Below are 27,466 nucleotides of genomic sequence, written 5' to 3' on the forward strand. Positions count from 1 at the left end.
GTACTGCAGTCAGTAGCCATATGCTCGCTGAATGTGACGCAAAGACTTACACAACTGTACACAATACTGAGAGTTTAATATACACCCCACAGGTTACACTCTATGGGACTGACACCGACACCCATGTGTACTAGATGCGAAAGGGACCATGGAGACTTAATATACATGATGTGGCATTGTCCCAAACTCCATGTATACTGGAGAGGGGTGACTGGCACCCTGAGCACAGTATGTTGGGTGTTAGTCCCTTGGTACCCTAGGTGCTGCATTTTGGATTTGCTGGACGAACTGGAGTGGGAATCCCATACCAGAGAGGCCCTGTCTAGGGCGCTCTTCGTGGCCTGCAAATTGATAATGCTGCACTGGAAATCAGATTCGCCTCCAACGGTCAAGGAATGGACCACTACATTAGGCAATAAACTGAGAATGGAAACTAATGGAAAAAATTATATATCAGCATAGAGGCTGTTCATATAAATTTGAAAAACTGTGGGGGCCATGGCTGGACACCCCGGGTCTTGCCCCAGATGATCTAGTCATGAACAGACTGCTCAGCCCTGGGGTGGGCTAAATACAATGCTAAAATTATATTTTCACTTGTACGGATAAGATATAGTGCATTGTTTGGTATACAGGTTGAATAACAATACATGGCTGTGGATGGTGTGGGATGGGGGGGGGGGGGGGGGGTGAATTCAAATGCACTTAAGAAAGCTATGTCTTCGGGTCACTTGGCACTGTATTACATTGTTTTGTATTTTCTGAATATGGATAACTGGACTGTGTGCGTGTATTACTAAATAAAGTTATTTTTCTGGATAAAAAAAATTATTTTGTATTATATCTTATATCTTTTTTTTTTTGGGGATTATATCTTTTCATGTGACAACACTGAAAAATTACACATTGCCACAATGTAAAACAAAGTAGTAAGCATACAGCTTGTATAACAGGGTAATTTTGCCGTCCCCTCAAAATATCTCAACACACAGCCATTAATGTCTAAACTGCCGGCAACAAAAGTGAGTAGGGAAAATTTCCAAATTGGGACCCAATTAGCCATTTTCCCTCCCCTGTGTCATGTGACTCTTTAGCGTTACAAGGTCTCAGGTGTAAATGGGAAGCAGCAGGTGTGTTAAATTTGGTGTTATAGCTCTCACTCTCTCATACTGGTCACTGGAAGTTCAACATGGCACCTCATGGCAAAGAACTCTCTGAGGATTTGAAAAAAATAATTGTTGCTTGCTTTACATAAAGATGGCCTAGGCTATAAGAGGACCCTGAAACTGAGCTGCAGGGCGATGGCCAAGACCGTACAGCAGTTTAACAGGACAGGTTCCACTAAGAACAGGCCTTGCCAGGGTCGATCAAAGAAGTTGAGTGCACGTTCTCAGCGTCATATCCAGAGGTTGTCTTTGGGAAATAGAATGCTGCCAACATTGCTGCAGAGGTTGAAGGGGTGGGGGGGTCAGCCTGTCAATGCTCTGACCATGTGCTGCACACTGCATCAAATTGGTCTGCATGACTATCCTCCCAGAAGTACGCCTCTTCTAAAGATGATGTACAAGAGAGCCCCCAAACAATTTGCTGAAGACAAGCAGACTAAGGACATGGATGACTGAAACCATGTCCTGTGGTATAATGAGACCAAGATAAACGTATTTCTTTCAGATGGTGTCAAGCGTGTGTGATGGCAAGCAGGTGAGGAGTACAAAGACAAGTGTGTCTTGCCTACAGTCAAGCATGGTGGTGGGAGTGTCATGGTCTGGGGCTGCATGAGTGCTGCCGGCACTGGGGAGCTACAGTTCATTGTGAGAACCATGAATGCCAACATGTACTGTGACATACTGAAGCAAAGCATGATCCCCTCCCTTCGGAGTCTGGGCCGCAGGGCAGTATTCAAACATGATAACGACGCCAAACACACCTCCAAGTCAACCACTGCCTTGCTAAAGAAGCTGAGGGTAAAGGTGATGGACTGACCAAGCATGTCTCCAGACCTAAACCCTATTGAGCATCTGTGGGGCATCCTCAAATGGAAGTTGGAGGAGCGCAAGGTCTCTAACATTCACCAGCTCTGCAATGTCGTCATGGAGCAGTGGAAGTGTACTCCAGTGGCAACCTTTGAAGCTCTGGTGATCTCCATGCCCAAGTGGGTTAAGGCTGGAAAATAATAGTGGCCACACAAAATATTGACACTTTGCGCCCAATTTGGACATTTTCACTTAGGGGTGTACTCACTTTTGTTGCCAGCAGTTTAGACATTAATGGCTGTGCGTTGAGTTATTTTGAGGGGGCAGCAAATTTACATTGTTATACAAGTTGTACACTCACTACTTTACATTGTAGCAAAGTGTCAGTTCTTCAGTGTTGTCACATGAAAAGATATAATAAAATTTTTAACAATAATCTGAGGGGTGTACTCACTTTTGTGAGATACTGTAAATCATAACGATGGTAAAATAGACATACTTTAGGTGTATGTGTTAAGGGCCAGAGATGATCTCAAGGTACATATTAGTGGACTTGAACTGGAACCAACAAGCCCATATTTTGGAGTGTTTAGAAATATTGCCTCTAGCTATGTGTGTTAGTTCTTCTAAGAGACAAAGGTCATCTACGGAACCAGTGACATAATGTGGGAACAGTGTTTTGTCCCCAGAAGAGTATTGCATGTGAAGTAAACTCCTACAAAAGTTTTAGAACCTTTAAAATGTGTGAAATACCTTGTGTAAGTAATTTGGTGTAATGGCTGTAGTTACACATGATACTGCCCTAGGCACTTGTGCATTATGTTGCCTTTTTGTGTAGGCTTTACTTCTTTTGTCATAAATCATGCAGGTGGTTATTACTGTAAACGTGAAACAGGCAGACAGTAGATTACAGACTGGTCTTGTTTACTGGGTTTTCATTACATTGACACTAATGCACTAACTGACTGCCCTGAATTCTGCTAAATGCAGATCAGTCCGCTAAAAGGCATTTTCGAGTCAATTGAATCTCTGCCAGCAACTTCAAAATCCATATAGAAATCATTTTTGCTGCACACAAGTAAGTTGAAAAGATCTAACACGTTTTGGCCATATAGTCTTGATCACAGTATTGGATATGGATATATCGATATGGATTTTGGAGTTGCCAGCTTCTTCTCTTGTTAAGTTTTATAAAAATAATACCTGGTGCTCCTGACATCCACGTTCTTGTTTAGGCCCTTATTGTTATAAGGTGACAACGGAGAACCAGTTATGCTCCAGCATAATCACCCTGTTGTATGAGCCCCTGGAACCCATGCCGACATACATGCTCATATCAGGAAACTGGTCCAAAGCAATGATTTGCAACTGATGCTGGAGCAAGTGCTTGTACACCGCTTGTACACCGAAAGAAGCTGAAAGACTTGGCCAATTAGAGTTTATATGCACATGCACAGACCCAGCCACATAACAAAATCTGACAGCTGTGCAGGAGCGGTTGATCATCCCCGAATGCCTTAAAAGAATGATGGTAGCTTCACTTTTTATAGAATTTATAACTGCGTTATTTGATGATTTTTTATACCTAGTTGGAGCTCAACTTTTTATCTTTTAATAGCAAGCTTAAAATTACCCATGTATCTGTAGCCTCAGTGCGAGTAAGATCATGGTCTACATTTCATAAAACATGAGTGAGAAGGCAAATATGTATAGCAACCCCCCATTGCCTTTGTTAACCTTAATGAAGGAATTTCATGAATTATGTTCTACCGAGTGTTCTCCGGTGTCAGAGACAATTAAGCAAAGAAAATCTTGAGGGTTAAGTACCTTTAATTCCACAATATATCTCAAATTGAAGACTAATTCAGTGTTTGTCTCTGTTGATTTAGGATGTTAACGGGTCAACTGTATTTTATTATTTTTATTTATTCATTGCTGTGTGGTTGGGCAGGGCTCCAACTTAGTAATGTAGTGCTTGTTGAGTGGTCATTAGATTTATTGCAGTCACAGTTTGGAGATCAGTGTGCTTGCTTGTTCACATTTCAGTTTACAATCGGATATCTGTGTTTCTAATGCTCTTAAAACATTTTTCAAGCCTAAGCAGACGAAATTTGGTGTGACTTTTATCCAGCCATGAAACTTGTAATATTATTAAAAGATTAACTAAAATTAGAAAAAAGGATCTAACCCTTGTCCAGCATTCTGCTTGAAAACGAAAGGTAAAGGTGGGTACTTTCATTATCCTGCTCAAAAGATATATATTTACCTTCATTCGTAAAGTGGTTGTAACCCTAAAAACCCCTTTCATTGGCAGCTCCTCTCCTTCATCTGGTTATGTTTAAATAGATGCTTCTAAATACCTTTTTCCAGTTATCTTCAGGCTGATCATGTCTGGTCTGCTACTCTGATCCAGGGCTACAGCGGCACCTCCCACTGTAGTACTGGATCGTAGTAGCAGAGCGGCCGGGAGTCACGTGACCAGCCTGAAGATAACTTGAAAAAGGTATTTAGAGGCATCAGTTTAAATAAACACGTACACAGTGAGTTATTGCCAGATAAGGGAGAGGGGCTGCCAGGATATTTAGTAAAGTTTTTTTTCTACGAATAGTGACCGGGGGGGGGGTGTCATGGGCAGAGACAGCTCACACAGACATGGGAGCTGGCAGGCATAAAAGGAGCTGAGGAGGACAGAAGAAAACTGCAGATGACGGAGGGGCATAAACTGACCACAGTAGTCAGGGCTCAGCAGCCATGATTATCGTGGTCAGCTCACAGAGGGGGGCAGAAAAAGTGGCAGGATCAGCCAGGTTATTTTCTACAGATTAGAAAGGAGCAGGTTAGACAGCACAAGCACTGTGCTGTTTAATCTGCTATAAGGAAACGGAATCTCCTTCTTTTTTTTTTTTTTTTTTTAGGGTTACAAACACTTTAACCTGTTCCTAGATTAGCCTGCTAAATTTCAAGGAAGGCCACCCACACCCTTTAGAAGTGAAGTACTTCTCATCGTCTACCCCCCCCCCCCCCCCCACAGCCTGTAACTTAGTTGCAGGGTTTTTTTTTTTTTTTTTTTGAGGTGGGAGTGAAAAACATGGGTCCGATCATTGCCCTTTTCACCAACTTGTGAAAAATGACTAGTCAACCTCCCACTGCGCTGTCACTGATACGCAACAACCCCTAACCCTTTAAACTAGAACTTTACCACCAACTGCTTTTATCAAAAAATAGTATTATCAATGTTAGCAACAATAGCAATTATGATATAAACTTCTGTACACACACTGTCACCACAGACAGGTATATCCAGAGATTTACCATGTAGTAGGGCTCTTTAAAAAAAACAGGGATTCTTCAAGTTTTGCATTAGTGCATTAGAGACAATTTTAACACTTTTCAAATATTGTTTAATAATGAATAGGTAAAAAATGGTGCAAATAAAATATTTACAGAAAAAAAGGTATAAATGAAAATACCTAGAGTCCAGTTTCGAGTCCTACTCAACATTTCGAGTCCAAATCAATAAGCAAGATGGTACATCGGCTCTCATAAAAGTTGATATATCTTCCTTCTTTTGATGGTACACAAGAGATGTTAGATGTGCTTGCATTCCCCTTTTCTGGACCTTGAGAGGGTGTTGACAGAAATTAGTTGACCAATCATCCGCTCTAAGGTGTGGCTTCTGGGATGTCACTGTATTTTTGACCATCTCCCATTTACAGTTTTCTATAGGTAATAATGTCTATGAATACCTACATGTCAATGTCTGCTAACATGTATATTATTATCCAATGCGCAAATACCTTTTAAATGGATATAAATATGACATTTTTCAGGTGCCCAGTTCGCCTAGGAGAGAAATTGGGTTGGTTCTGCTACCGGTACTCCTAGGGTAATGGTGTTTGGGCTCAAAATGCTATTAACTGATGGAGGTAAATATTTACTTTTTATAGCTGTACTGTTATTATTTCAAAAGTTATAAATTACAGTGGGGTTAATGATTCTACCAGGTGATAGAGGCAGAAATGTGTATTGCTAAAGACTCCAGCTAAAGTATTTACAGTGGGGGTGAATTGGCAAAATATATGGTTGTTTTTGCTGCTCAAGCTTGCAGGTCTGAGGGTTTTTACGAGGGCCTCTAGACTGAAGTGTGGATTCAGATAATAGGCGTGAGAGGGTCTACATGTCTCCTCTCAAGGAATCGATAAGAATGATCTGGTATGCAGCCTAATGCTTGGGGAGTGTATCAAATATTCCTTCCTGGGGGGATGTGAAGGAAATCACTGCTGTTATTATGTTATATTTTTCTACAAAAATGTCATGGGTGACCTGTTTTCTGAAATAACATGGCTTACACACACAGCTCTTTGCCCCGTATGCATGACCATTACAGGGAGAGTACGTTTTTTGTCAGTACACACTCCCACTTTCTCAATCCTCACCTTGATGTGGATTGCATCACTCATCCCACCCCCCTCCAGGCCTGCAACCTCCTGGGACACGTCATAGTTCCCAGGAGGTTGCAGGATCAACATCCCTGTGCTGTGCAATCTTGAACATGAGTAGTGGGAAGGGCCAACTGTGATTCAGGAAGTCACAGTCAACTTACAAATCCAAGATGGCGGTGCCAGGAACCCACTGCTGGTGAGGATATTTAGCTGTGGGAAGACTGCACTGAAATCCTTCTGACTTTTCATTTTAAAACACTTGGTGAAGTTCCTAGTTACGTTTAGGATAGAGTGAGGAAGGGTGAGACCCTCTGTCAAGTTGTTATTGTTTTCTTGCGGGGAGCATCAACCTCTCTATTTGTCATGGTGACCATTTTCACTAAGGCCAGTGTGCATTGGTGTGCTGTGGTTTGGCTGAAGTGTGGGTGTAAGGGCAATTTTAGTGTGCTTTGCCTGCAGTTTTAGCCCTGGTCCCACAGACTTTCTTTTAGGTTGCTCGTTTTAGCCGCGATTTCTGAAAGCACACCAAAGATACAACATGTAGGGCCAAAAAGAAAGTCAATGGGACCTGCTAAAACTGCAGGTAAAACGCACGAAAAGTGTGTACTGCGGCCAAGTGCAGCACACCAGTGTGAAACCAACTTAAGACAGAAAGTAAAGGGAAACACAATAATGCTTTCCCTCTGTAGGTAATCTAGAAGAACTAGGCCTCATACACTTTATTTCATTGAATTAGTTTGTATATGTCACATGAAAGGAGACAATTGAAGCATGACAAAATGTTATATAGATAGAATTAGTAAATTTGGGGAAAATTAAACTTTTATAGGTATTTTAGGGCCCTTTCACACTGGCAGCACCTCGGAGTCGGCGGTAAAGCGCCGCTAGTTTTGCGGCGCTTTACCCTCCTTTGTGTGTCTCTTTTCGGAGCGCTAGTGGGGTGGTTTTAACCCCCCGCTAGCGGCTGAATAAAGGGTTCAAAGTGCCGCTGCCGAGGTGCATTGCGCTGCCCAATGATTCAATGGGCAGGGGCTCTTAAGGAGGGGTGTATTCACTGCTCCTAAAGTGCTGCAAAGAAGCTGCTTGCAGGACTTTTTTTGATGTCCTGCCAGTGCAGCACTCCAGTGTGAAAGCACTCGGACTTTCACACTGGGATTACAGGCTTTTTTTTAGTGCTAAAGCACCTAAAAAATGCCTCCAGTGTACAAGGGGTCTAATAATACAACCTTTTTTGTAGACATATTGCTGAAAATAAAAAACACAATTAATGTGTTTACTACACAATTAATAAAAATCTATATTCTTTTGGTCTAGTAGATGAGTTTTTCTCCCTTCTGTGGATCCGTGGCTACCATAGTTTTCACATTGCACTGAAGAAAAAAGGCTCAAAGTACAGGAATGCTAGAGAAACAGCCTATTTTTTTTTCATATCTCCTGAACTCTGTGACATTTTTCTATAGGTCATTGCACTTATGGTTTAGTACTTTTCATTAACTGGGGTTATGGGTTTGCTTTGGGCAAGAAAAGCTATATGGAAATGCATTATGCCTCCTCCACAGTCATTTATTCTAATTACACAGGATCCCACATTCAGTAATTACATTTAATCTATAGTGCAGAATAAATTAAAGTGTATCTAAACCCAAGAGCAAAAATGAAATATATACTTCAGCTTACCAGGCCTTATGTATCATGGCTGCATAGTTTTCTTTTATTTTGGTTATCTTTTATTTTTTATTTTAGCCTAGTGATCCTACCAGTAACATATTTACTTTCCTTGTAAGACAACGTTTGCACGCTGTGCTGTATTTATGGAGTAGCAGCTTTGTCAGCCTAGTACAAGACGTTTGTTAGGACTACGGAATACCTTCTCCTCTGGTCACCTCCAGAACAGGAGATGTGAAGTATTTATGTATATTAGTCTTCAAATCGGTCCACATGTACTTGTGTAGTCCCCACGGATCCTTAGCCTAGGTTGTATATGGAGCTTCAGCTTTTTTTCCATGTTAACATTAAAAATGGAACGAAAATTAAATATTAGTTGCAGTCTTTCCCTAGCAGCAGTTTTTGTTTTTCTGAGTTTATTACTTGTAGATTCTGTCAAGAGAGATCCATTGCTTTTCCAATTAGTTTAATGGTGGGGAACACTGTTTTGCTGTTAAACCATTGTAGTGGTGCCATCCTATGGGTAGGGTAGTCTGAGATGGACATGAAGATTCAGATGGACTTTAGTTGAGGGACCATTTACTGTATATTACCCCAGTGTGGTAACAGACAGTAAAATGTGTGTTACTGCAATGTGCGATGGTGGCCAAAAACAAAAATGGAATGACATGGACCTTGAAACATCATTAAGGACTGAAGCCAATCAACACAGAACAAATTCCACAAAAAGTGACAGCAGTACTCAATTTATTTTTGTTTCCACGAAAGCAGTTGACAGAGAAATTCACAAAGCCAACATCCATGAAAGAGCCAAGATCCATGAAACCAGAAATATAATTCAATCTTGTTTTTTGGCCGGTGACGCCTTGCAATGAAGGCTGTCGCTCTTGAAACACCAAACAATTTTGTTTATGGTTACACATGCTCCAGCTAAGTAGGCACTGACAATTTGTCTTCTTTGGAAGTCTGATAAGTCACCTGTTTTAATGACCACTTACACAAACCGCTGCAGAACAAAATGTGTATTCTGGCTTACAATCTTAAGAGTATGGACAAATGACAGATAAACAAAATTTCACAACTCTTGTTTTTTTTTTTTTTTTGTGCAGTCTACACAAAAAAGTATGCCCTATAATATTGGTGTATACATTACTTTGTTCACCCCTGATATTCGAGAACAAAGGAAAAACAGAAACTCAAAACTGATGCAAGTGATTCATTTTTAGTAAATGGCAGTTGCCAATTCTGACTAATGTGGTTTTTGTTCAGTTGAAATCTTATATTATAATGTTCATGTCCTAGGCACAAAATAAATCCGCTTAATATGTCTGGAATAACATCCAAATAGCAACTCCGGACAAAAAATTAAGGGCTTTCAAACAAAATTAGTTGGCTCAATGTTGACAAGATCCTCTGACTAAGGCCGGCCAAAGAGAGCAAATTTCTTTCCTGCAATCATGGGTTGCAGGAAAGAAATTTGTTCGATTTCCCCATCAACACAGACAGAGTTGATACAGTAATTCCTCCTGCCGAGTCACTGTCAGGACAGTGATTATAGCTAGCGGCTATAACAGCCGCTTGCAGTATTCAAATGTAAAATCCGGCTGGCTCAGCAAAAGGAAGGAACACCAAACTTTGGTCCGAGCCCTCTCTGACAAAATATCAAAGCTAGAAGAGCAGCACAAATGTTCACTGGCTGTTAAGGTAGCAAATGACTTAGCTGACACACGAGCACTCTTGCTAGAAGAACTGTTCAAGAGGGCACGAAAGCAGCAGATGTTATCACAGAAAATGTTCTATGGACAAGGCAATAAGCCAGGGAGACTTTTAGCAAGGTTCGTGCAAAAACGCACCCTCACTTCTACTGTCCACCATGTCATAGATGAGTTTGGGGTGACTCATTCTAAGAATGAGGACATTGCCCACCAGTTCCACTCCTATAGAAAACTTTATGATATCAATTCGAACTAACTTAGCCCAATCGCAGCGAATACACGATCGGATATAAGAGACTTTCATGGCAAATATAGCCCTTTCGCGCTAGCTGTTAGTGACTGGAAGGCTCTAGAAGCCCCGTTGTCATCAGAGGAATGGGAGGACTCCTTAAAGGGCATGAAGCCTGGTAAGAGTCCAGGGCCGGATGGCTTCATGTCGCAGTACTACAAAAGCTTTGCAGACCTTTTAGCTCCAGGTTTCATAAAAGGCCTTCAACACACTATCTGATACCCCTTGCTCCTCCAGTAGCCTGTTAGAGGCATATATTTTGGTGATCCCTAAGGAGGATAAAGACCCCACTAATGTAGCCAATTACTGACCAATCTCTTTTCTGAATGTGGACGTCAAATTACAACATTCTTGCAACCCGACTGTCCCACCATGTGCCTGCATGGGTGGGTCTTGACCAATACCATCAAAGCTTTAAACTTACATCACTGGCTTACCTCTACCCAGTGAGAAGTTTTTTTTCTGGCAATGGATGCGGAGAAGGCGTTTGACCGAGTAGCCTGGGACTACATGGATACAGTATTAGAGGCCCTGGGACTGGGGAGCTGCATGCAAGCCTTTATTGGATCGTTATACGCCAATCCAAGTTCTAGAGTTTGGGTCAATGGCCACTTGTCAGACGCCTTCTCTATCCATAATGGAAGCAGACGGGGATGACCCCTTTCTAATTTACTCTATATCCCTACTCTGGAAACTCTTTTGTGCTGCATTTGGACAAATCCAAACATAAAAGGCATTGGGGTCCACCAAAGGGAATACAAGATTGCCGCCTTTGCGGTTGATATCCTGCTCTTCCTCTCATCTCCATTGACATCCTTACCCAATCTAATGCAGGTCCTAGAACACTTTCAACGTATTTCAAACTTAAAAATACTCAATCTTTTGCACTGAACATTTCTCTATCTCCTAAGCTTGTACTCCTATGTCAGACAAACTTCCCTTTTTGTCGGAAAGCAGATCCCATCACCTATTTGGGTTTCCAACTCCAATGGTAAACTTGCAGACCTATATGAAAAGAACTTTCTCTCAGAACCGAAAAATATACAGCAAGACCTAAATAGGTGGGATGTACCTACCATCTCCTGGATTGGACAGGCTTCAATTCTTAAAATGACAGTGCTACCCTGCCTACTGTATAAACTGCAGACTATCCTGATCTGCTTGCCACCTTCTTTTTTCGCAGCATATAAGAGGATGTGTAGGGCTTTTCTATGGGAACCAAGGTGGCACGAATTGGATGTGTGAAGCTGGTGTTACCACAATCTGGGGGCAGCATTGGCTCCCTGATCCTTAGCGTTACTACTGGGCTGTTCATCTAAACGACTGGAGAATACATACAAGGCTGGGTACTGCTTAAGCAATTGATCTCGAGGCCTGAGCTTTGCCTAATTCCTTGGTTTTCTAAGAAGCACGTATCACCCAACATTCAGTTACACCCTCTTATCAGGGCAACTCTTCATTGAAAGGGCCTTTAAAGCTCTCAGCCAAAGACTGCACAATCACTCCTATCAAGGGTAACTCAGACTTTTGTCCAGGTATGGCTAAGGCTTTTTTATCTGCTGAGTGGCCTTATGCAGAGATACAAGCTAAACATTTTTTTTTTTCCAGAGGCAGGTTCCCATGGCAAGGGGAAATTGCAGCATTATCTAAGACAAAGTCTTTCCCTTTTTGGGCCCATTTACAACTATAGCATTCTCTAGACAACCCAACGATCAGAGAAGGCTTCACAAAATCCCCTACTGTTTTTGAATCGCTGTGTTCAAGCTCATCTCACCAGAATCATTTCGGTGCTTCTACGCCTCAATGTTTTGAGAACCTTACACTTCTTTGTGCTCGGAACACGCATTCTGGGAGACTGAGCTGGACATAGTGATACAGGAAGCTGGCTGGGATCACATTCGCTTGTATATACACAAAGGTTCTATGAATGTGAACACCCAGGAAAATGGATATAAAATTAAAACAAGGTGCTATAAGACACCGGAGCTGACCACAAATTTGTTCCGATGGTCTCTGGTGCTGGAGATGTGAGCAAGATTTAGGCACTTTTCTCCATATATGGTGTACATGCCCACTGATTCAGCCACACTGGTGTAAAGTGAACGATTCAACGACTGTGATCTTCTCACTCCCATTCGAGTTTTCTCCAGTACAGTACCTCCTTCACCTTTCCAAAATACCCAGGAAAAAGGGGTAGGTCGGTGGCTTTGCATATGATTAGCACTGCTAGGCTTTGTTTACCGGTCCATTGGAGGTCCAAATCAGCCCTTTCAATGAAACAATGGGCATCACGTATCAATCATATAGCAGCGATGGAGGAGCTGATATACACCACCTAGAATAGGATCTCCAGTTTCTCGAATATATGGGAAACCTGGATTAGTTACCGAAAATCTCAAAGTTATCAAGAACTGATACAATACAACATTTACTTTGTTCTACAGTCCCTTACTATTTTCAAAGATACAATCTAAAGACACTTTGGCCTATATACAACATATGTCATTACCTGAAGTAGATGGAGAGGGTAGCTGGTGATTACCTCACTCTCTCTCTTCACAGTATTTCTCGGTACACCTCTCCCCCCCCCCCGACCGCCATATCTTCTCGTATTCTTCTCTTTTCTTTCCTATCCCCCTTGACTAAGTCCTAATATATGGAGATTATGAGGTAAGGGGCTGACTTGGTGGTTGTCTCCTTTTCCCATCCCTCTCAGGTCTTGCAAAACAAACAGAAATCAAATTAGGAGTATTTGCAGAGGCCCTGAATCTTCAGCAGCCCTGACATGTCTATAGATACCTGAAACACACAAAACTGGCGATGCATTGACATCTCGAAGAGCACTTTAGGCATTCTTATGTCAGGAATATTATTTGCAATTCTTACAGGGAACCCCTTGTTGGCCACGTCATTTGTATATAACCATGGTCTGTATTGTACTCTGAGCCATATCCTCTTATATTGGAATTTCTGTATTTATTGTCTGTTAAAATCTTTAATAAAATCTTTACAGAAAAAAATAATAAAAAAATATGGTTGGCTTGTTGTACTCAAATTAATCAATCAATCGATTGGGCACATTTAGCCTACTTATACATGGTTCGAATCTCAGCCGGTTCCTGATGAACTGGCCGAGATTCAAACGGTCGGTGGCTGGCTTTAGGCCTCATGCACGCTGGATGTTTTGCCAACTCTCTTAGATGCCTTTCCTCCTGGCAGCAGCATTTTGGCAGAAAATAACGATGCTGCTACTGGAATGCAGTTTTTTTTCTGCAAATAAACACCCTTGCCTCTAAACTCCTCTAAATGTGTGCATGGACACATAGGCTAACATGCAGGAGCATTTAGAAGCAGAAAAAAAGACATGCCCCTAACAACCATATTAAATACATTCATTGTGGGTGAGGCCTTCTAATTTTTCAGAATCTCCATAGGAGCGATTGAACAAAATTCTACTTGTGTATGGCTAGCTTTAGGTACCAGACTTTACATAGGAACCTTGGCGAGGCAGTGTGACTTCCACGTATATTTTTTAATGTGTGTCAATTGTTTTGTGTTTGTTCAGCATTTTCTAGCTTTCTTTTATAGGCATACCAGCTGAGGAAGCCTTCTTACATGTTTTCCATAAGTGACCAACATTGGCAATAATTGTAATGTTATTGGAAAATTAATTGTGTACTGCGTACTTCTAATATGTAAATAGACATTATGCATTCACTATGGAAAAGTATTCATAAACAACTTACATAGGTGGGTGTGCAGCCGTATTCCCAAGCGTGTGTTGTGATTCTGATTTGAGTGGTGTGGACATTGCTTTTATAACTCTCTGCATTGATTTGGCATAGTTCGCTCTGACCATTGTGTAACCTTGAGTGCAGGAAGGACATCCAGTTTATCCTGATCCAGCAAATTGTAAATGAATGGCATGCTTATTTGTTTAAGATTGAGTAATTTAGCCCTCCCTTCTAGGCATTTGCCTAGCTGTTTAGTGATTTCTGATTTAAGTGGGTTAGCATATATGTAATAGTAGAACACATGCTGTATGTATGCATATATATATATATATATATATATATATATATATATATATATATATTACTGTATATAAATATTTGTTCTATAAATGCAGCATGTGTTCAACTTATATAATCTATATGATGTGTATATTCTTAAAATAGGTATGTGCAACTTGGCCCTGCATGACCTGCAATGTAATTACATAACTTGCTAGACATACATAGATGTACTTTTTTTTTTCCTATAAATGTATATTTGTAGCCACTATAGCAATCTGAAATTACGGTTTTACTCTACACATGTGCCGAAACAAAGCAGGTTTATATAGGTCAGTTTAATAAACCTTAAAGTGAACCAGTTATGCAGCATTCAAAGATTAATGCAACACCTCTTAGTAGAACCAGTGTGCAATTTTATACTGATTCTTACAGATTTCATGAGAACTGGCTAAAGCCCTGACATTGATGACAACTCGCCATTGACAGGATAGCTAAAAGGGCAAAGAATAACACTTTCTGCTATAGGTTTACATGAAATCACACTACATTTATTTTTTCCACTGATCTGACTTTCTTTTTCACTTTTACATGAAAGAGCCTGTTTTTGTTGATCAGTGTAAATAAATACATTTCATAAAAAACATATCTAAACCCAAAAACAAAACCATAAAGCAACTTACCGGTTCTTAGATTTGGGCATTAGTTTCTTTATTGTATAGTACAGGATACAGGCTTCCCTAAATTATTAAGACTGGATTTTATATGCAGCTACCTTTAGGTGACTGGACACTTGCAAACAGGTTGCAGGAACATGGCTGTGTAAAACCCCTTCAACTCTGAGCTAGCCTTAATATTCCAAAGGTGTTCCTAGATGATGAACCTCTTTTCTCTACTCAGCTAAGCTTGCCTTCTTACATGGGGGTTTTCCTCTCTTTCACACTCTGAATGACTTCTTTAAACATTAATAAGTGTGAAGTTAGATGTGGGGTGCTTTTTAGGACCAGGGCCTTGATCTGCCTGATGTGGAGTCCTTTTTCTGAACACCTGAAAAGGGATATGCCCACCATGGAGAATGCAGGCAGGATAAGGTTACATTCCTATTATTCCTGCTACTGAATTTGGTGAGTACAGGACGGGTCTTCCATGGTGCCCTCTCATTTGTGAAGCTGTACTGCTACTGTATGGCCTGATCCACATGCTATATATGCACTCTGCCTCTTTGGATTATAGACACTGGCTGAGCAGCAACACCTGGTTCCCATCCCTGTGGGCACACAAATAGCAGTTTACTTTCACTGGGTGACAGTGGCTTACAAGTGCTTGCACTGAGACATCACCCTTTGCAGGCTTAGCCTTTAGGTCATTTGGGCATTGTTTTACATAATTTCAGCGCCCTGGTTCCCTCTCATCTGATAAATGCCCCATTCTGATTCTCTGCCTTACCCTGGTCATACAGCCGGACCTTTGGCCATGTCTGTCTCCTCCTTTCTGCCACAGTGTCAAAGTTTGTGAGGTCTTATACTACAGGTTTCACTGCTGTGTCACTTCCGTCTTCCCTTTGATTTCTTTTATTTTGCCCTTGATCCAAATGTGTTAAGCTCTTACACTTTGAAGGCCTGTTTTGGTCTGTCCTTGGATAAATACATCAGGGAGATAATGGGGGATAAACATACTCTTCTGCAGAAGAAAAATGCTTAGGTCAGTAGGTCTACTGCTCCTGAGGTTAGAAATAGTTATTTTCATCCCATCTAGTCTTCCAATATTACTTCTCAGACAGAAGCACACCTTTGTAAGAAGACATACCCTTCCGAAGCAGCCAAGACTGGAGGCAAGACAAAGTCTATGCACAGTGTTGGAGAATCTCCACTTTTCAAAGCGTGGGACATTTTTTTTCCTTTCTCAGGCCCTCTGGTCCCAGAACATCTAGTTTGCCTGAGTTCAGAGGGATGTTTCAAGAGGCTGCAAACTAGTCTCACACTCTACCTCCTTTATGCTTCATGCTCTCAAATTTGTCTCCTAACCATCACTGCTTTTGGCTATCCATTAGCTTTTGAGCCAGGGGATCACCATCCCTGCACCAGCAGGCTTTCAAGGCTTCTAAACCTTTTTACAGTTTCAAAACCAAATGGAGTTTGGCCAGTTCTGGATCAGAAGACTTTAAACTTTTTCCTACAGGTTCAAAAGTTTTTCATGAAAAATAGAAGACCAGTCACTGCCTCCCTCCTTTTGGGGGGGGGGGGGGGAGAGATTTTCTGACTTCAGTAGACATCCAAAATGCCTATCCACACATTCTCATAATTCTGTTTCATCAATGTCATCTGTGTGTTGCAATGAACCATCAGCATTGTCAGTTTACCACCCTTCCCTTTTTGGCTTTTCTATAGCCGCTGGTCTTCACAAAGGTGCTTGCCTTGGATTTTTCTGTACTCTTTTCTCCACGTCATGTCTTTCCTGGATGATTTCCTTTTAAAGGATCAGTGCTGTCTGTCCCTGCCAGCCAACATCCAAAGGATGGTACAGATTCTTTAGATCTAGAAAAGTGTATGTTTGACCCATTTTACAGCTTGGAGTAGCTAGGTCTGATGCTGGACACAAATGTCTCCAGTACCTTTCTGCCTCATGGCAAACCATTGTCTCTTCATTCTCATGTAGGGTTCATTAGACTTAGAGGAAGCACTTAGCTTGTGCATGCATGACTGTCTTGGGTTTAATGCCCAGTTTCACTTCAGACCATTTCAACTCCACATTCTGGCTACATTGAACAAATGGTCTCAGGAATTCGAATGCCAGAGGCATCTGAACCTCAAGGCCAGACTCTTCCTGATGTGGTGGATTTCTAATCTGGCTCTGGAATTGGGAAAACCTTTCCTCCATGGTTATGGATGGTTCACACATGGAATGCCAGCTTTTGGCCTGGGGAACAGTCCTAAACACCTTCTTAGTGCAAGGAACTTGTACTACACTGTATAAGATACATATATATATATATACTGTATATATATTTATTTTTACCTGAAAATGGTGGCTGTCTGGCTGATCTTGTATATGACTCAAGAACAAGTTTGCAGATAAGGATCTTGTTTTAAGTGAGTTGCTCAAAGTGGCTTATCACTATCCATTCTCCATTATGCACTACTACGCACACCATGTTCCATTCTATTTATAAAAATGTGGGATGCCACATGTAGCTGGAAAAGCCGAGAGAACTCTCTAATTGGAAGAGAGCCTATCATTTGACTTTAATGGGTTCCAACTTTGACTTTGAGTGGTGATGAGTCCCAAAGCCATGATAGGCGATGAGTGCCAAAGCTAGCAGGGTGCAGGGCACATTTGTAAAGCACCTTGCTGTACTTTATAAGTGTGTGCCCTTTGCTTATTTTTCAGTAAAGTGGTATCACTGCTTTGTAAGTGAGCAACCAGTGAACATGCATGTTCTTTTAAGTGTAAATGTTGTATTAGAAACAGTTTTACCGCATTAGATCTTCAACTCTCTTAAAAGAGATGAGAGATACCATATTACGTACAACAGATGGCACATTGTTTGTCCAAAGGCTATGTGCATAATGCTGCAAAAGAGCAAGAAATCCAATTACATGATTCTGGTAATACCTGACTGCAAACTTTGGTCTGTCAATAGTACAGTTTAAACCAAGTTGTTGTAAGGTCACACAAAGAAAATTACCCACATTTGTATTGTAATCATCTTCTTCTGTCATGTAATGCTTTTAGTGTTGCTTGCCACCATCTGGATCTGCTGTGGTAGCCCCCACATAATGCCTCACACCTCTCAGATTGCAGTACTCTGTGCTTACATGATTATGTACCATGGTCGCCTGCCTAGAAGTAAGCAAACACAAACAGTGCCCTGAAAAAGTATTCACACCCCTTGACATTTTACACATTTTGTCATGTTACAACCAAAAACGTAAATGTATTATATTGGAATTTTATGTGATAGACACAAATGATAAATGGTTTTCAATTTTTTTTTTACAAATAAATATCTGAAAAGTATGGCGTGCATTTGTATTCAGCCCCCTTTATTCTGATAACTCTAACTAAAATCTAGTGGAACCAATTGCTTTCAGATGTCACCTATTTAGTAAATAGAGTCTACTTGTGTGTAATTTAATCTCAGTATGAATACAGCTGTTGTGTGAAGCCCTCAGAAGTTTGTAAGAGAACCTTAGTGAACAAACGACATCATGAAGGTCAAGGAACATTTCAGACAGGTCTGAGATAAATTTGTGGAGAAGTTTAAAGAGGGGTTAGGTTATAAAAAAAATCCCAAGCTTTGAACATCTCATGGAGCACTGTTCATGCCATCATTAGAAAATGGAAAGAGTATGGCACAACTGCAAACTTACCAAGACATGGTCGTCCACCTAAACTAATAGGCTGAGCAAGGAGAGAATTAATCAGAGAATCCACAGGAGAACTATTAGTCATGCATTCCACAAATCTGGCCTTTATGGGAAAGTGGCAAGAAGAAACCCATAATAGGTCCTGTTTGCATTTTGCGAGAAGCGGGGGACACAGCAAACATGGAAGAGGGTGCTCTGGTCAGATGAGACCAAAATTTAACTTTTTGGCCTAAAAGCAAAATGCAATGGGTGGTGGAAAACTAACACTGCACATCACCCTGAACACACCATCCCCACCGTGAAACATGGTGGTGGCAGCATCATGTTGTGGAGATGCTTTTCTTCAGCAGGGACAGGGAAGCTGGTCAGAGTTGATGGGAAGATGGATAGAGCCAAATACAGGCAATCTTAGAAGAAAACCTGTTAGAGTCTGCAAAAGACTTGAGACTGAGGTGGAGGTTCACCTTCTAGCTGGCCAATGACCCTAAACATACAGCCAGAGCTACAATTGAATTGTTTAAATCAAAGTAGTCAAAGTCCAGACCTAAATCCAATTGAGAATCTGTGGCAAGACTTGAAAATTGCTGTTCACAGATGCTCTCCATCCAATCTGACAGAACCTTAGCTATTTTACAAAGAAGAGTGGGCAAAAATGTCACTAGATGTGCCAAGCTGGTAGAGACATCCCCAAAAAGAATTGCAGCTGTAATTGCAGTTAAAGTTGGCTCTACAAAGTATTGACTCAGGGGGCTGAATACAAATGCACGCCACATTTTTCAGATATTTATTTGTAAAAAAAAATTGAAAATCATTTATCTTTTTCCTGCCACTTCACAATTATGTGCCACTTTGTGTTGGTCTATCACATAAAATTCCAATAAAATACATTTCCATTTTTGGTTGTAACATTACAAAATGTGAAAAATTTAAAGGGGTATGAATACTTTTTCAAGGCACTGTACTTTCAAAGACGTATTTGTGCAACTTTGAAGGGGTTGCTACAGTAGTGGACCTGGACATTTTTTAGGCACCCTAAAGGTACTGTGAGGCACCGGGTCACTTTTGGCTTATACCATACCACAACAAGTATGCTTTAAGTGTAATTTTGTTTGAGTGTTTTTGAAAACTATAGATGGCTACAGAATAAAGGAAACTAAGCTCCAGTCAACACTATGCTCTTGTTTAGTTAAGAGGGGTTGAGGGGTTGAAATAAATTTTTCTTCATTCCCCCGACTGCTAGCAATTCCTACCGTTCCACCATGACTTCAGAACCAGCTTAAAGAAGTCATTTTGTGGTGGTAAAGAAGCCTGCATGAGCAAGGAATAAGGTATTTCTGTTAATTGCATCCCTCCTCTAATAAACAAGGGGAAATGGGGTTTGGAATTACTACACACTAATTTTTTAGTGCCGATTGGCTTTGAATTTGACTTGTGTGGCATACAAGAGGTCATGACCTCTATGACTAAGGCCCGGTGAGTGGCCCTCATAGACTGGAAAAGGAGTGTGGCAATTTTTCTAAGTATGCTGTACGCTACTGGATGGTGATATTTTCAGCTGGTACCCCGTTCCTGAGTACCAGCGGGACTATACACATTTCCCTTTTTTCTTTCGAGTGACACTACAAGTATAAGCAGGTGACTTGTATGGCAATGCTATACCTTCAACTTTAACCAAACCAGTTACAAATGTAATGCCATTTTAGTTTGGATATACTTTTATAATAAGGCAAAGCAAGTCATAAATATTTTCCCTAAGGTATAACGATAATGTAATTTATGCTATCGTTTGACATCGCCGCCTGAAGAGTGACATTTATAAAAACTGTATATCCGTTTTTAAAATTGATGGCCAGTAAGAGTTTCATGATGGCCTTGAACAAAAAGGTCTGCACTATCTGATGACACTATTGCCAAGCAATTATAGCTTCTATTTCAAGAAAGATTTTTAAATGCAGTTGATCTAATAAAATTAAAATTAGTTGTGACCTTCTTCGGCTGATCTGTAATAATCAGCTGCAATTTCCGTCGCTGAAAGGCTTGAATAATGTGTAATATAGACATAATGAGGAAATTAATGTTTAATTCCATCACTTGAAATACAGAAACTTCTGGCAGAGGTATTCTGCTAACACAGAGCTTTGGAAAGATATTTAAAAAAAATATATGTAAAAAAAATTGTACCTGACAGTGAAATGAACTACGTTGCTAGCCAAAGTGGCTTCACAACAACTTATGAATATATTAGAAACCATTACGTAATTGGCTTGTTACACTGAAATCAAATGTTCCAGTAAATGCACAATTGTTCTGCTTTTTTGTCCCTAAGAATGGAACTCGAAGGGGTTGATTGGTTTGAGCCCTCTCCTCTTTGTTAAAATGCTGCATTAGACTGCAAAAAAACTGCTGTTGGTGGGAAAAAGATAAAATACTTACCTCCTCGGGTTTCGCTAACCGTGCCTAGGTAAGACTGACGTAATCATCATCCTTCCTTCCACTTCCTGGAAAATGTTGATTAGTCCAAATTTCATAAGACAATGAGAGATCTCTCCAAAGAATGGTGACGTCATACCTTGTAGTACAAAAGCCAAATAAAGGTTAGTATGTTACGTTTTTTTTTTTTACAGGTCTTGTCCTTCCCCCATGCTATGACTGAACAGTATCAGGAGAGTATCTGACTGATGCGCTTGTCTATTTTTTAATAAAAAAAAAAAAAATATATATATATATATATATATAAAATATTGTGAGGATACAAAAAAATCCATCATTCTTCTACACATACATTGGCATGGGGTTAAGTTAATTGACTTATCTCTTTGTTATTACTCTCTCCTGCTATCAATGCAGTTCTTGTTAGCACAAAAGCACTGCATTGGCTCATTGTGCTGTTTCTGCCTCTCCTTAGTCTAAGCTCTGCTGTATAGGAACTTCCAAAAGCTGATAGCAAGTCAAACTAAGAAACTAATACTGCTTGCAAAAAGTAAAAAAATAAATAAATAACCAGATACAACAATGTAATAATTAATACAGAGCTGCATAAATTTGTGTGTTTTTTTTTCATCTGCCTTGAGTTGCGCTTAAAAAATAGTTGTGAATACAGGAATAAAGCTTTTTTTTTATATTCAGTAAGCTAGCTAAATGTTCTATTTAGAGATCTAAACAGTTCTACCATTGAAAACCGTTGGAATGTATAGCTATGCTTATAGTGTGGCCACTGCTCTTTGTCTCCCTACAAAGGTAAAGCATAATGGGCTACTATGCATCGCATAGTAGCCCATTATGTGTCACTTACCTGACACAGGAGCCAGCGATGTCACCGCTGTTCCCTGTAGTCCGGAGCGTCCATCTTCTTCCGGGTATCACTGCTCCGGACACTCACAGCGCCGGAGTAGTGATGACGTCACTCCCGCGCATGCACACAGAAGCCGCCACTAACGCCATATCGGCGTTAGTAGCAGCATGCTGCTAACGGCGATAGTGCGCCTGCGCGCCGCTGTCTACAGCGCATGTATTTTAGTAAATATCTCCTAAACCATGGAGGTTTAGGAGATATTTCTTGGACCTACAGGTAAGCCTTAATCTAGGTTTACCCGTAGGTCACAGTGGTTTGTAAGGGTTTACAACCACTTTAAAAGGGGCAGTTGCCTGGGGACCCCCTGTCAAAAGGGGCCCCAGACATCCTTTATTAATGTGTTAGCCCTTGTACACACGGTCGGAGAATCCGTCGGAATGCTTCCTATTGGACCGTGTTGTCGGATAATCCGACTGTGTGTGGTATGCATCGGACTGTTTCCGTCGGAATATTCGTCGGACCCAATTTTCCAACTTGTTGGAAATATTTTCCAACAAACTGGTCTGATCGGACATACTCCAATCATATGTAGAGAATTTTGATCGGACAAAGTGCCACGCATGCTCAGATCAAATTCTTACACCAAAGCTATTGGCTACTAGTGTGAACATAGTCCCGTCGTAACGAAATAACGTCATCACATTCTGAACGATCGGATTTTCCGACAACTTGGTCCAACCGTGTGTATGCAACAGTTTCGGACACAATCCGTCGGACAAAATCCATCGGACAAAATCCAACGGATTTGGTTGGCAGAATGTCCGACCGTGTGTACAGGGGCTTAGTTGAGAAAATCACCCAGTTTGCAGCCTTTGCCAAACTCCAGTCATGTCTCATGCCATCTCAGCAGGCATTTTTTTTACATGATAAAGAGCTTGCTGATACTTTTCCAGGTGTTATTATAGCTCTTAGTATACTGTATATTGAGCCTAATGTCACTAGTTGTTTCGGAGAAAGGTCGTTCAGCACATTGGCACTGATATAGAATTATATGAGAACCACAATGACCCTTGAAAGACTATGTGCTCTGTGCCCATTGGCTGTCCAGAGCAGCGTCCTCAAGTTGATAAAGTTTGATGAGTTATTTAACCACTTACCCACTGGGCACTTAAACCCCCTTCCTATAACCAGACCAATTTTCAGCTTTCGGTGCTCTCACATTTTGAATAACAATTACTCAGTCATGCAACACTGTACCCATATGACATTTTTGTCCTTTTTTCACACAAATAGAGTTTTCTTTTGGTGGTATTTAAGCACCGTTGGGTCTTTTATTTTTTGCATATCTCATATCTTGAGACCCTAACAAGCCAGGAAAGCACAAATACCCCCCAAATTACCCCCTTTTGGAAAGTAGACATTCCAATGTATTTAGTAAGAGGCATGATGAGTTTTTTAAGTTGTAATTTTTTCCCACAATTCTTTGCAAAATAAAGATTTTTTTTTCTACAAAATTGTCATATTAGCAGGTTATTTCTCACACACAGCATATATATATATATATATATACCACAAATTACACCCTCCTGAGTGTGGTGATACCACATGTGTGAGACTTTTACACAGCATGGCCACATACAGAGGTCTAACATGCAAGGAGCACATTCAGGCATTCTAGGAGCATAAATTACACATCTAATTTCCTGACTACCTCTTGCACTTTTGAAGGCCCTGGAGCACCAGGACAATGGAAACTCCCCAAAAATGACCCATTTTGGAAAGAAAACACCCTAACGTATAATCTTTGAGGCATATCGAGTCTTTTGAACATGCCATTTTTTCTACAAGTTTTCGTAAAACGTGCAAAGAAAATGAAAATGCATTTAGTTTTTTCACAAAGTTGTCTATTTATACAATATTTCTTTTTTTATTATCAAATTTTATTAGTTTTAAAATAAGTCAATTCCACATTGTATTGCATTTCCAACTTCTTATTTACATATACCATATCTCCCCCCTCAGGGGGAGTGCGGGAGCGTGATTCTGGGAGGACGTCAATGTAAGCCCTCCCAGGGTTATTGAGCCGCAGCGTAGCCGTCATTTGGATATGGCCCGGTTGTTAAGTGGTTAAAGATTTTGCAGATGCTAAGTGCAAGTAGAAAGACTTTTTGTAAATATCATAGTGTGATGCATAACTGCTGGTCAATAAAATTGAGAAAACAAATCAGACAAGTGTCTTCTTCGGAACTTAACTTATATTTTTCTTAGAACAAATGTGGTTTATGATTAATTTCAGTTCACTTTTTTCTTTGTCAATAAATTGCTTTGTATGTTGAGGGCCCCCCAAACTTGAAGTGCCCCAGGCCCTCCAAGGTCTAAAATCGGCACTGAGTGTGGCAATCTTGTGATCAACAAAGACTGTATGACTGGAGACTGCCTAGATGGGCAAAGCAAAGTTCACTTCATTTTGTGTTCTTCATTCTTCTCATTTTTATGTGGCAATTATTAAAAATATTAGGTCACTGAAGCATTACATGCCGAACTGTTAGAGACAGACAAAATGTTACGTTTCCTCATACTGTACAGTACTAGATTTTATTGGGGAGGTGAAACCAGAAAGTTTAGCAAAGAAGCATGGGCAAGTTTATCTTTAAAGTATAGGGTTATTTTAAATTCATTTTTGTATCTGTGGTGTGAATGTTATCAGAGTGTTCCATAACATTTTAAAACTACTCCTATTTATATACAGTTTGATAATGTGTATTACATTTAATAAACTGTTGACTGAGAAGAAATACAGGTTTATGTAGCACATATTGTCTCCAATAATACCACATTGTCACATTTGTATGTATACCTTGAGGAAAATGTATTATGGAAGAGACTTTCTCTTTTCTCTCTCTAGGGAAACAGCAAATGTTGTAGATACAATTCAGTAATGTGGATATAATAAATCAGAATTTTCTCAACTACATTTCTGTAGAACCCTAGGGTTCCTCTAGAGGTAGCTAGGGGTTCCTTGAGCTTGGTTGATTATCTTCCTATCTGATGATACTCCTTACAACTTTCTTTAGGTCAACCAAAAACAATGTATTACAAGAGCCTTCCTAAATGGATACAAGTGTAAGGCCGCGTACACACGGGCGGACTGTTCGCCCAACTTTGTCCGCTGAACAGTGTTTGGGCGGACAGTCCGCTCGTGTGTGGGCTTTCAGCGGACAGTTTCAGCGGACAGTTGGACGGACAAGGTTTTTCGGAATTTCCGAAAAACTGTCCGCTGAAACCTTGTTTCAGCGAACAGCCCGCTCGTGTGTAGGCTTGTTCGTCAAACAAAGTTGTGCGCATGCTCAGAAAGGATTTTCACGCCGAAAGCTATAATGCAGTGTATAGGACGTCGTATTTTTCGTCCCGTCGTACGTGCTGTTCACGTCATCGCGCACGGTTTCACCAAACTGTTCGTTCGTCGTGTGTGGGCATGTCCGTCCATGCTAATTTTGAGCGGACTGTTTGCTGAAACTGTTGGACGGACAAAGTTGGGCGAACAGTCCGCGCGTGTGTACGCGGCCTAATGGATAGATTAGGTAGGTCCTGATATTAGATAGTTTTGCTAGATCCAAGGACTGTACATCCAGATTGTAATGTGTATGGTGAGCCCACGTGTGGCATTGTGGTTGCCACTGTAAAGGGGCATTTTTCCACTGACTACCAATAAAAGGGGACATTCTGACCACCACTTTAGTGGGTTCTTTCTTTCCACTGACCAACACTGTAAAGGGGGCACTCTTCCCACTGACTGCCACTGTGATGGTTCTTCCTTCCCACTGACTACACCTATGTAGGGAGTATTCTTCCCGCTGACCAACACAGTAAAGGGGGTATTCTTTCCACTGACTTCCACTGTATTGGTTCTTCCTTCCCACTGACCACCTATGTAAGAAGCATTCTTCTCACTGACCAACACTGTAAAAGGAGATATTTTTCCACTGACATTTGATGGTTCTTCCTTTCTACTGACCACCGATGTAAGGAGTATTCTCCCCACTGACCAACACTGTAAAGGGGGACATTCTTCCCATTGACTTACACTGTAATGTTTTTTTCTTCAAACTGACCACCAGTGTAGGGACCATTCTTCCCACTGACCAACACTATAAAGGGGCTGCTGGAGGTTAAAAAGTGCAAGAGCTTGTGCATTGCAAAAACAATGCACTGATTGTGGTTGCAGTGCTCTGCAGACTTGAGTTTAAAGGAGTTGTAAAGCAGAAGATTTTTTAATCTTAATACATTCTATGCATGAAGATAAAAAGCCATCTGTGTGCAACAGCTCCCCTCAGCCTTATACTTATATGAGCCCCATATCTATCCAGTGATGTCCACAACTGCCTTGGCCATCCGGGTGCCCCCTCTTCATTGGCTTAGACACAGCAACGTCACCATTGGCTGTCAATCAAAGTCAGTTAGACAATGAGGATGAGTGAGTGTCTACAATTGTCCCTGTACATTGCACACTCACATTGGTCCCCACCCTCAAAGAGCCCACAATCCAAGGTCCCCATTCATATACTAGGGCCAATTTTGGACAGAAGGCAATTAACCTACCTGCATGTCTTTGGATTGTGGGAGGAAACTGGAGCACCCGGAGGAAACCCACGCAGGCACAGAGGAGAACATGCAAACCCCAGGCAGGTAGTGTCATGGTTGGGATTTGAACCAGTGACGCTTCTTACTGCTAGGTGAGAGTGCTAACCACTACACCACTGTGCCACCCAAGATAGAGAGAGGGTAGAGAGAGGGTAGAGAGAGGGTAGAGAGAGGGTGGGGCTGAACCTCAGCTCTGTGTCTTGCCGCTTGCTGTGGGGGCACTCAAAGTGAGGGAGGGGCCAGGAGAGCTAAAGAATGACCCGAGAAGATAGGATCTGGGCTGCTCTGTGCAAAACCAACGGCACAGGGCAGGTAAGTTTCACGTGTTTGTTATTTTTATTGAAAAAAAAACGAGACTACAATCACTTTAAAAACGTAATAAATTATTAGCACATATTTTTTATTTTCTTAATGTGGGTGCATTTATTACATTTTTGAAAAAAGGAGAACCATGTATTTAAACTATGCCAATTATTCACAATATAGCTACTCTGATAGCACCATTGTGGCATTATTTGTTTTCCAAGATAATGAACCAGTGGAAAATATGGAACAATAGAAGAATACGGGCATAAGAAAAATGATGGGTAGAGTTTTCTTTTTCTGAGTATAAACCTGTTCACTTACTGTTGATTGACTCAAGACATCTGCTGGAAATTTGTTCTAAGCATACACACTTTTTAATAGAATATTATTATAGGTTGGTTTTGAAATTTTCTTCTACTAGGTTGAGGACCTGTGTTCTTGATCTTAAGCTGTATGTTGAAAATTCTGAGCTTCTAAACCTTATTCACACCTTTATAATTTCAATTCATTTCTAAGAATATACGGGCTGATTGAGTTATCAGTAATTCTGAGAAATTCTCAAGTTCTTATCTCAGAGCCACAGTGTTGCAGTGTGATGCTCATTACTCCTGTTGTTGAGTACAATATATATTCGGTAGCTTGAAGTGTTAGTGATGCATATGGAGGGGCTATCAAGTACTACAGTGATGTTTCCAATTAGTCTTGCAGGTGGTGAGTTGTGTTATTTTATCATGGGAATGCTCAGGGATTTAAAGCATTATCA

At 40.8% G+C, this 27,466-nt stretch overlaps 1 protein-coding gene across 6 annotated transcripts in view; it reads left to right on the forward strand.

The window, feature by feature from the left end:
* Positions 1-27,466, forward strand: part of CDKL5 (cyclin dependent kinase like 5) — a 532,110-nt gene that overhangs the window by 80,360 nt on the left and 424,284 nt on the right. For 4 of the 6 annotated variants that reach the window (XM_077480757.1, XM_077480763.1, XM_077480761.1 and 1 more), the window contains exon 2: positions 5,804-5,899. The exons of the other annotated variants lie outside the window; for them this stretch is intronic. The gene's annotated coding sequence lies outside the window, so the exon portion shown is untranslated. The remainder of the gene's footprint in view (positions 1-5,803; positions 5,900-27,466) is intronic. 6 annotated transcript variants of the gene reach the window in all.

The sequence above is a fragment of the Lithobates pipiens genome, unplaced genomic scaffold, assembly GCF_037356315.1.
Source record: "Lithobates pipiens isolate NorthernLeopardFrog02 unplaced genomic scaffold, aLitPip1_a1.2 Scaffold_16, whole genome shotgun sequence".
NCBI classification, from domain to species: domain Eukaryota; kingdom Metazoa; phylum Chordata; class Amphibia; order Anura; family Ranidae; genus Lithobates; species Lithobates pipiens.